The 10,458-nt window shown below is 39.2% G+C and overlaps 1 protein-coding gene and 1 long non-coding RNA gene across 17 annotated transcripts in view; both read left to right on the forward strand.

Annotated features, from left to right (window-relative positions):
• Positions 1–10,458, forward strand: part of QKI (QKI, KH domain containing RNA binding) — a 153,587-nt gene that overhangs the window by 80,652 nt on the left and 62,477 nt on the right. The window lies entirely within an intron of this gene.
• On the forward strand, positions 5,939–8,712 carry LOC145519762 (uncharacterized). Its single transcript, XR_014063878.1, has 2 exons — positions 5,939–6,503; positions 7,661–8,712. It is a non-coding gene; the product is annotated as an uncharacterized LOC145519762 (long non-coding RNA).

Consider the following 10,458-nt stretch of genomic DNA (forward strand, 5'->3'; position numbering starts at 1 on the left):
AAACCTGTATGCAGGTCAGGAAGCAACAGACTGGTTCCAAACTGGGAAAGGAGTACGTCAAGGCTGTATATTGTCACCCTGCTTATTTAACTTATATGCAGAGGACATCATGGGACATGCCGGGCTGGATGAAGCTCAAGCTGGAATCAATATTGCTGGAAGAAATATCTCAGATATGCATAATTTCTGAGATATGCAGATGGCACCACCCTTATGGCAGAAAGCAGAGAGGAACTAAAGAGCCTCTTGATGACAGTGAAAAAGGAGAGTGAAAAAGTTGGCTTAAAACTCAACATTCAGAAAACGAAGATCATGGCATCTGGTCCCATCACTTCATGGCAAATAGATGGGAAACAATGGAAACAGTGACAAACTTGATTTTCTTGGGTTCCAAAATCATTTGCAGATGGTGACTGCAGCCATGAAATTCAAAGACACTTGCTCCTTGGAAGAAAAGCTGTGACAAACCTAGACAGCATAATAAAAAGCAGATTGGTTACTTTACCGACACAGGTCCATCTAATCAAAGCTATGGTTTTTCCAGTAGTCCTGTATGGATGTGAGAGTTGGACTGTAAAGAAAGCTGAATGCCAAAGAATTGGTGCTTTTGAACTGTGGTGCTGGAGAAGACTCTTGAGAGTCCCTTGGACTGCAAGGAGATCAAACCAGTCAATCCTAAAGGAAATCAGTCCTGAATATTCATTGAAAGGACTGATGCTGAAGCTGAAACTCCAATACTTTGGCTACCTGATGCGAAGAACTGACTCATTGGAAAAGACCCTCATGCTGGGAAAGATTGAAGATAGGAGAAGAGGTGGACGCCAGAGGATGAGATGGTTGGATGACATCACCAGCTAATTGTTCTTTTTCCCCTCAAGTAATATACATAGTGTCTACTAATCTTTCAGGGAAGTCACTTTTTCTGTTATTGCTAATATCTTGTATACTTATATATGTATGTGTCTTTCTGTCTAGGTATATACAAGGTTGTAGTACTCTATGTCAGGAGATAAAGTATAAGTTCTCCTCACCCACTGCCAAGCAGTTCAGTGTCCTGTTTCCATTACCTGATTTACCTTTAGTTACTATAAACTTTTTAATTTGATTATTTAAGTTGTATAGATAATTATACAATAAAAATAATTTTACCTATCAACTTTTAGAATTTCCATTATGTACAGGGCACTTTATTTTTACTTGTTGATATAAAACAGAGTAAGATTTTTGTGTTAAGGCTGTCTTAAGTATTTGTTCAGGTTTTTCACATATCTTAAAACTTCAGTAGGTACTCATAGTTGTTGAGAAGCATCTCACATCACAAATATAATGACTTAGGACGCAAGGTTTTTTTAAATGTATTTTTTATAGCTGCTGCTAAGTCGCTTCAGTCGTGTCCGACTCTGTGCGACCCCATAGATGGCAGCCCACCAGGCTCCCCCGTCCCTGGGATTCTCCAGGCAAGAACACTGGAGTGGGTTGCCATTTCCTTCTCCAATGCATAAAAGTGAAAGTGAAGCCGCTCAGTCGTGTCCGACTCTTCACGACCCCATGGACTGCAGCCTACCAGGCTCCTCCGTCCCTGGGGTTTCCCAGGCAAGAGTACTGGAGTGGGGTGCCATTGCCTTCTCCGATTTTTTTTTTTATAGCAGGTTATAGTTATCAGCCTGGCTTGCTGCACTCCATGGGGTCACAAAGAGTCGGACACGACTGAGAGACTGAACTGATTGATAATTATCGGAAGAAAATAATGAAGTCACTATGGAAAACAGTACATGAAATTTGTTTAGAGCATTATACATTTGTAGAACTAACTGATGAAATAATGCTAAATTAAAAAAAATTATGATGTATTTGGTATGAAGGCAGAAATCAGTTGGTAGGAAATAAACATTTTCCTAATACAATGTCTCTGATAGAGGCTTTTTCCACATGGAGTGTTTTCCTGTAGACAAGGTTGAGAGGCACATAAGTACTCCAAAATGATCTTTCATGTCCTCTGTCACCACCAGTTAGAAGATACCTTCTGGGAACTTCTGCAGTTGAGTTCAAGGTGCTTGCCATTCCTAACCTCCCTCACTTGCCTCAAGGCTTGTTTAATTAGAACTTGCTTTAAGGTATACCCCAAAGCGTATCATCATTTTCCATTAGGGTTTCTCAGGTGGCTCAGATGATAAAGAATCTGCCTACAGTGCAGGAAACTTGGGTTTGATCCCTGGGTCAGGAAGATCCCCTGGAGAAGAAAATGGCAACCCACTCCAGTATTCTTGCCTGGAGAATTCCTTGGACAGAGGAGCCTGGTGGGCTACAGTCATGGGGTCACAAAGACATGAATGAGTGGCTAACACTTTCACTTTCTTTTCTCATTAAACTAGTCTTAGTTTGGGGCTTTCCTGATAGCTCAGTTGGTAAAGAATCTGCCTGCAATGCGGGAGACCCTGATTCGATTCCTGGATCGGGAAGATACCCTGGAGAAGGGATAGGCTACCCACTCCAGTATTCTGGCTTGGAGAATTTTAGTCTCTGTATTTCTTTTTAAGTCAAGTGCCTAGACCTGTGCTCTCCTCAAGAGGGTAGACATTGGCCATCTATGGTTATTTAAGTGAAAGCTGAATGAGGGAACAGCTGAGCTGTAAAGTCACACAGTCACGTTGAAGTGCTCAGTATGGACCTGTGTGTGACAAGTGGCTGCCCTTTTGGTCAGCAGATAACAAATCATTCTCACTGTTACAGGAGTTCTTTTGGTTAAAGCTGCTTTAGGCAGAAATGTGCATAGAAAATATGGAGAAACAAAAGGTTGGAAACAAATTATTCCTGTTTTTAGCTTTGTATTTTGAAATAATAAATTTTACAAAAAGAATACAAAGATCTCGCCCCATATACTTTTTACCTCATTCACCAATTTTTGATGTTTACCAGTTAAGTTCTCTCAGGCCTCGATGTTCATGTACCTCCCTTCCCTTCCCTCCTTTTCTCTCTCCCTTCCCCTCTAAGTTGGAATAATTCTCCTTTCTTTGTTTTTTCCTGACCTGGATTATTTTGGGGAAATAAATTTTTATTATTAAAAATACTTAAGAGATGATTGTGAATGTTTGGCAAGTTTTTATATTTTTCTATTGGAAAATAAACCAGATTCTCAGGGTGCTCATTTTGTTTTTTAGGCTTTTCTTTCCATTGCCATTGATACAATTTGTGTTTAATTAGATTCATTCAGGAGTCACTGATCTCCATGTTTTTTCCCTTTCTGAAAATCTCTTTAAACTCATTATGAGAAGTGTTAAAAATAATTCAGAAATGTGCTAATGTTTGCACTCTTAACTTGTATCTATAATCACCTAGATACATGATGTCTTTTGGACCAATATGCAGTATATGAATCGGCCAGTGATAAGTAAAACCTAGTCTGGACATAGCAAGTGATGAGTTTTATGGCAATAAAGATAATGAATACTGTCCCTGACATCACTTTTGAGCAGTTCTCCTTAGATGGAATGATTGGATGAAAAAAACAATTAAGCTGTCAAGGAAGACCAGGACCCATTGTGACGTAAGTGCCAGGCTTGATGAAAAGTCTGAGAAGCAGTGATAGTGGTATCAGCATGGTCAAATACAAAGTCTTGTCTCATTGCCATCACCAACAAGGTACATTTAATTTAACCTTAAATGGCAAAGGAATACAACCAAGTCCATTATCTGCTTCATATAATAGTGTTTTATTTTCAGTTCCATTCTCTGATCTTCTCAACAATTCAGACCATTCCTAACTGCCCCACACACATTTATTCACTTTTTTTTTTAATCTAGAAAATTATTTCTTCTTCTTTTCAAAATCTGTTAACATTTAATCAGTATTTTTTGATTTTCTGCTTTGAGCCACACTCAAAACTGGGTGGGGGGAGGGGTTGTTCCCATGTAACAAAACTTGAGAGGAAGACAGAAAATAAATGGTAAAGAAATGAACAGGCTAATATAGATAGTGATCAGCGCCGTGAAGAGACTAGCATGAACTGGTGTGATAAGTGTGATCAGTGTGGAATGTTTTGACTTGAGTGGCCAAGAAAGGGCTGTGTGAAGAGACGTGTAACATGTGACAAGAGAGTGAAATGAGAGCAAGTGTGAGGGCGCCCAGAGAAGACTGGTGGACAGTCGGAGGAGGATGGGAGGGTGGGCAGTGAGCGGGGAGAGCGCCTTCTGGGTCGGCAGCGGAAGGAGTCTGGATTTTATTGCAAGAGCAATGGGAAGGCTGTAGAGGGTTTTAAGCTGAGTGGCGTGACCTGGAGCCTTGAGAGTGGGTTTGTAGAGGGATGTGTGCAGGGAAGATAGAAAGAGTTGAAGCAAGGGACTTGAGAGTGAACTCCTGCAGTTTTATGTCTGAGTTCCCCAGTGAAGTGTGAGCATAATTAATACCGATTAGAAAATTATGTTGTTCTTACCACAGAATTTCAGTCAGCCAGTTTCTTGAAATTGCCATAGTATAGGAGCATCACATAGAAAATGCAGAAGAAACACTTTAAAAATTTACTTAAATGCAAAGAACTGTCAAGACTTAAATTTACAAAAATGAGGAAAAAAGAGAAAGCCAACAAGCACTTTATAAGTTAGTTGAATAGGACTTAAGTTTAAGAAGCAAAGTTGTAATTTAAAACCTGTAAGTAAAATTAATTGCCTGGGTAGAGACAGTAAATAAGACAGTAAATAAGTATAGTTTGCAAGAATGTCAGTGGCCATTTTACTTTTATCCAATCATACCCACACAGAGGTAACAGCTGTTGATCTGTAAGTGTAAATGTTTCCCTTCTCCCCAGTATACATGATTCTTTACCATGCTAACACTTAATGTAAACCTAATAAGTGAGATGAAAGTGTTTTCTCAATCAAGTGTTCAGAATATTTAGGAGTAATAGGTATCATTTAACAGAAAGTTTTAAATGGTGCATTTAAAACAATTTGTTGACCAGTATTGAAGTAACCCTAAACGGACAGTGTCAAGTAGGGCGTTCTTTTGATCACTTAGCATGGCTTCCCACTCAGCTCATGAACTTGATTGTAGAGAGATTTATTCCTAAGATGTTAATGTTTTTAACATTAAAAAGAAACTCAAGGCATTTGAGGCAGAGGTTTTTTTAGACAATAGTTGTTTAATGAGTTGCTTGTATATACAAGAGAAGAGAATAGGCCTGATTGCTCACAATCTGATGTTTCGAAAAGCATTTTCCTGGATCTTATGTATTTGCATATCTAATTGCTGTGTAATCAAAACTAAGTGAACTGTAGCTACTTGAAACTCTAAAATGAAAGGCAATCATCTGTATGGAGGGGGTGCTTACATGCAGGCTAGCCTGAATATTAGCATTAAAGGCTTCTTGTGTTTAATTATAGGTGTCTGACTGAGCAGTAAATGTATGCTTGTGTAATAAAGAAGTGAATGTGACCCTGAAACATCAGCTCTGCTTTTTGGTAACAGAGCCTTGGCTTTGAGAGAACTTAGCACCCTTTGTGTATTTTGGTGATAAGGTGCTGGAATGGTTGTTAATTTCCTGCTTTGTTTGGTATAGAAAGTAGTGATTTCACACTTTTCTTCCTACCAGTGACAGCACTCAATTAAAATGGGTATTAAAGCAGCTGTAACGCCCTAGGTTATCTATTGGGAAGACATGAGGTGAAGAAAATTAACTTGACTTTTTCCAGCTGCTTGTTGGCAGCTTTGTTTTTCATAAATGGAAAATAAATAGAATAGAAAACTATTTACTCCAGGATGTACCCTATATCCTTTTATAGACTAATATTATTTCTTGGTGCCTCATAAGTGGATTATTAAATTAAGAGGGATATTCTTAATATTCTTAAATGTAATTTGGAGGTAGCCATTGATTATTTGAAAGCTCTCTGTATATTTTAACTTGTTTGAACTTCTAAATCTAGCACAAGTTTAAGGCTCTCTCTCTTTTTTTTTTTTTTTTTTTAAGTTTCCTTATTGTCAAATCAGTAAATTACCTGTTAGTTTGTGTGGCATCAGTTGACATTTATAACTTAGGTCTCTTATCAGTGTAATTTGGATAATGAATTACTACTAAGGATGACTGTGGGAGGATTACAGGCAATGCGTGTAAAGGATGTATAAGCATATGTAGACCCTCTGTACGTTGTTTGAGGCTGCACTACTCACTGTCATGTCTTTGAATATTTTTTTGTCTATTTAAAAAACTATGAATGTCTTAGAGTAAACTTCCAGTGTATTATGTTTTTCTGTGCTTGGCGTGCTGTCATGTACTTTCAGCCAGTGAAGGCTAGTATAGTGGAACGCATGCTTACTTACATTACGCGTTTCTCAATGAGCATAACATTATATCAGAGTAGTCTCAGCTAGTTGAATGTTCTACATTATGTGTGTTTACTCTGCTCTGAAAAGGAGTCCCAAATTCTGGCTGATCCCTAAATCACATATGTGCAAAACAGACTTAAAGGATCTCAGCTGAAGAGATCAGACTTAGCACCTTAGGAAGTTGGTAGTTATGAATTGTCAGCCACCTTGGCCCCACTGGCTTCCCTGGTGGCTCAGACGGTAAAGCCTGTGCCTGCAACGCAGGAGATTTGGGTTTGATCCCTGGGTTGAGAAGATCCCCTGGAGAAGGAAATGGCCACCCACTCCAGTGCCCTTACCTGGAAAATCCCATGGACGGAGGAGCCTGGTAGGCTACATTCCATGGGGTCGCAAAGAGTCGGACACGACTGAGCAGCTTCACTTTTGCCTTACTTTTTCACTTTCACTCGGCCCCATTGGTGTTTATGAAACTTCACACGTGACAACTGGGGAATTCACACTCTTTTCAAGTGCACATGTGCACTCACCTGGATAAAAACATGGTAGGCCATAAGGTGATGAAGATTGCAATTATATAGAGGATGAGCTCTGCCCAAAAGGAAATTAAACCCCAATTATTTTTATATAACTAAGATGTCCCAGGAGAAAATAGAAAATATTTTTAACTAAATGATAATGAAAATACAACATAAAGTTTCAAGTATGAAGCTGAAGCACTGTTTACAGGGAATTTATATCTCTAAAAGTTTATATTTTAAAAAATTCAGTTATCTGGTTTTCTACCTTATTAAAATTTTAAAAATATACCAAACTAAAATCAGTAGGTAGAAAGAAAAAAATAAAATAAATTACTGAAATAGAAAATGGACAATAGAAAAAAAAATTTTAGAAAAGATTAATAAAATAAATAGAGCTCTAGCTAGACTGATCTGAAACAAAAGAGTGAAGACCCTGATTACCAATGCTGCTGCTGCTGCTAAGTCGCTTCAGTCATGTCTGACTCTGTGCGACCCCATAGATGGCAGCCCACCAGGCTCCCCCGTCCCTGGGATTCTCCAGGCAAGAACACTGGAGTGGGTTGCCATTTCCTTCTCCAGTGCATGAAAGTGAAAAGTGAAAGTGAAGTCGCTCAGTCCGACTCTTCACGACTCCATGGACTGCAGCCTACCAGGCTCCTCCATCCATGGGGTTCTCCAGGCAAGAGTACTGGAGTGGGGTGCCATTGCCTTCTCCAGTATCTGTAGTAAAATAGGGGGCTTCCCATGTGGCACTAGTGGTAAAGAACCCACCTGCCAACACAGAAGACCTAAGAGATATGGGTTTGATCCCTGGGTCGGGAAGATCCTCTGGAGAAGGGCATGGCAACTCACTCCAGTATGCTTGCCTGGAGAATCCCATGGACATAAGAGCCTGGCAGGCTACAGTCGATAGGGTCGCAAAGAGTCAGACACAACTGAAGCAGCTTAGCATGCCATGCATGCACATGATAAAATAGGGAACATCACTATAGATCCTACAGATATTAAGAGACTTTTATGGAGTATTATGGGCAACCTTAAGCCATTAAACTTGACAACCTAGATGAAAAGTCTTTGAAAAACATAAATTATTACCAAGAAGTAACAGAAATTTGAATAGCCCTATACTGATTAAAGAGACTGAATTTGTAATTGGAAATATCCCTAAAAGGAAATATAAAGCCTGGGTACTCACACTAAAAGATTTTTGTCAAACTTGAAAAAATAGCATGAATCGTCTATGAATTTTTTCATAAAAGATATGAGAATACTTAATTTTAACTTTAATTACCATAAATTGGTAGTTACTAGCTTTAGCATGATACCACCACAAAAAGAAAATAAGGATATGTTTATAACTTTAATATCTGTGAATTGATCAGTGTCATTCATTGTGTTAATATAGTAAAAAGTTATACGATTATTGCAATAGATGCATAAAAAATATTGAACAAAATTCAGTATACTTTCATGATAAAACCACCTAGCAAGCTTAAAATAGAAGGGAATTTCCTCAATTTGATAAAGACCAAATATGAAAATACTTAGAGCAACATCATATTTAACATGAAGACGCAATGCATTTCTCCTAAGATTATGAATAGGTCAGAGATGTTTGCTTTCATCATTTCCATTCCCGTTTGTACCAAACGATAGTCTTAGCAAGTTCAGTAACTCAAGAAAAAGGAATTAAAAGGCATACAGACTGGAAAGATGTGGAACTCTTTTTTCCAGACTGCCTGATTGCTGTGTAGAGAATTCTGAGTCTTGTAACGGCTGAGTCCAGCATGATGCCAGCTTGATCTTAAATTGCATACACCAGGTAGCATAGCTTGAAAATACACGAAGTAAAAATGACCAGAACCAAAAGAAAAACACAAACCTGCAATCATAATTTTAGCACCACTCTAAATAACTGATGGAATAAGCACGCAAACTCAGGAATATAGAGGATCTGAACAACACAACTAGCAGACTTGACCTAATCAACAAGAAAAGAACTTTGTACCCAACAGTGCCGTAATTCATTCTTTTAAAGTACTTGTGAAACATTTTGCCAATAAAGAAAGCCTTAGCAAAGTTTGGAGGTCTGACATTATTCACAGTATGTTTAATCATAATGGAATTGATCTGGAAATCAACTGGAAATGTGAAACTAAGCGTTGATCGTAAATAGTTACATTAGATGTAAGGATTTAAAAATAACAGTGAAATAGATCAAAATGAAAGTGAAAGTCGCTCAGTCGTGTCGGACTCTTTGCCCCCGCATGGACTGTAGAGTCCATGGAATTTTCCAGGCCAGAATACTGGAGTGGGTAGCCTATCCCTTCTCCAGGGGATCTTCCCAACCCCGGGATCAAACCCAGGTCTCCCGCATTGCAGGTGGATTCTTTACCAACTGAACCACCAGGGGAGCCCAAGAATACTGGAGATGGTAGCCTTTCCCTTCTCCAGGGGATCTTCCCAACCCAGGAATCAACCCGGGGTCTCCTGCCTTGCAGGTGGATTCTTTACCAGCAGGGAAGCCCCTTATTAAAGCAAAATTTAATAAATAGAAAACGTACTGAATAGAGAACTTTAACTAAAATATGTTTCTTTGAAAATTCACGGAGTAGATAAACTTGTATAAAACTGATTAAGAAAAAAGAAACAGAACTAAATTTGATGTCATTAATTGTAGCACTATTATTTTCTGTATCAGCGAGGGAGAAAGAGCAAGCAAATAAACTGGAAACTTATTGTTCATATAAAAGTTTTGTGTAGACTTAGTTCTATCTTTTTTACTCTGTTCTGTGGTATATGTTGAAAGGGAAATACAAGTGGAATTATTAAATACATTTTTTAAGACCTTCTCAGAGAGTTCTATCTCACTTTTTTACTCAGTCATGCTGTATAGTACTGTAGTCCTGGAATGTCGATGATGAAGCATTTTTAAGGAGTGCTTCATTATTCTTCCGGAGAAGGCAATGGCACCCCACTCCAGTACTCTTGCCTGGAGAATCCCATGGACCGAGGAGCCTGGTAGGCTGCAGTCCATGGGGTCGCAAAGAGTCAGACCCGACTGAGCAGCTTCCCTTTCACTTTTCACTTTCATGCATTGGAGAAGGAAATGGCAACTCACTCCAGTGTTCTTGCCTGGAGAATCCCATGGACAGAGGAGCCTGGTGGGCTGCCGTCTATGGGGTCGCACAGAGTCGGACACAACTGAAGCGACTTAGCAGCAGCAGCAGCAGCATTATTTTTCCCTATAGTTTGCCCCAAGCTACTGAGAGTTTTAGTACACATTCTTGTCAAGGAAAGCAAAGTCTGAGATTTTTATCCTACTTGTAATCTACAAGTTAACTTGCCAGCATATTTTTGAGGATTCTGGAGGAATACTCAAGACTCCTGAATCAGAGACTAGACTTGATTATTCACAGCAAAAGCAGTAGCAGACTATCAGCCTGTTTGCACTGATTCCCTGAGCCTCAGTTCCCAGCCTGACATCTGTACTCTTAGAATGCTGCTTTGCTGAAGAGGGGCCAAGGTCCCAGCACTTGTGAACAAGCAGCAGACAGTAGTCTTCTATGCCAGGATTCAAGATGGGGTCTCCTTGTCCCGCTTATTACCTGTGTGACTACA

The sequence above is a fragment of the Giraffa tippelskirchi genome, chromosome 9 (assembly GCF_054371585.1).
Source record: "Giraffa tippelskirchi isolate mGirTip1 chromosome 9, T2T-mGirTip1v1.2.pri, whole genome shotgun sequence".
NCBI lineage: Eukaryota > Metazoa > Chordata > Mammalia > Artiodactyla > Giraffidae > Giraffa > Giraffa tippelskirchi.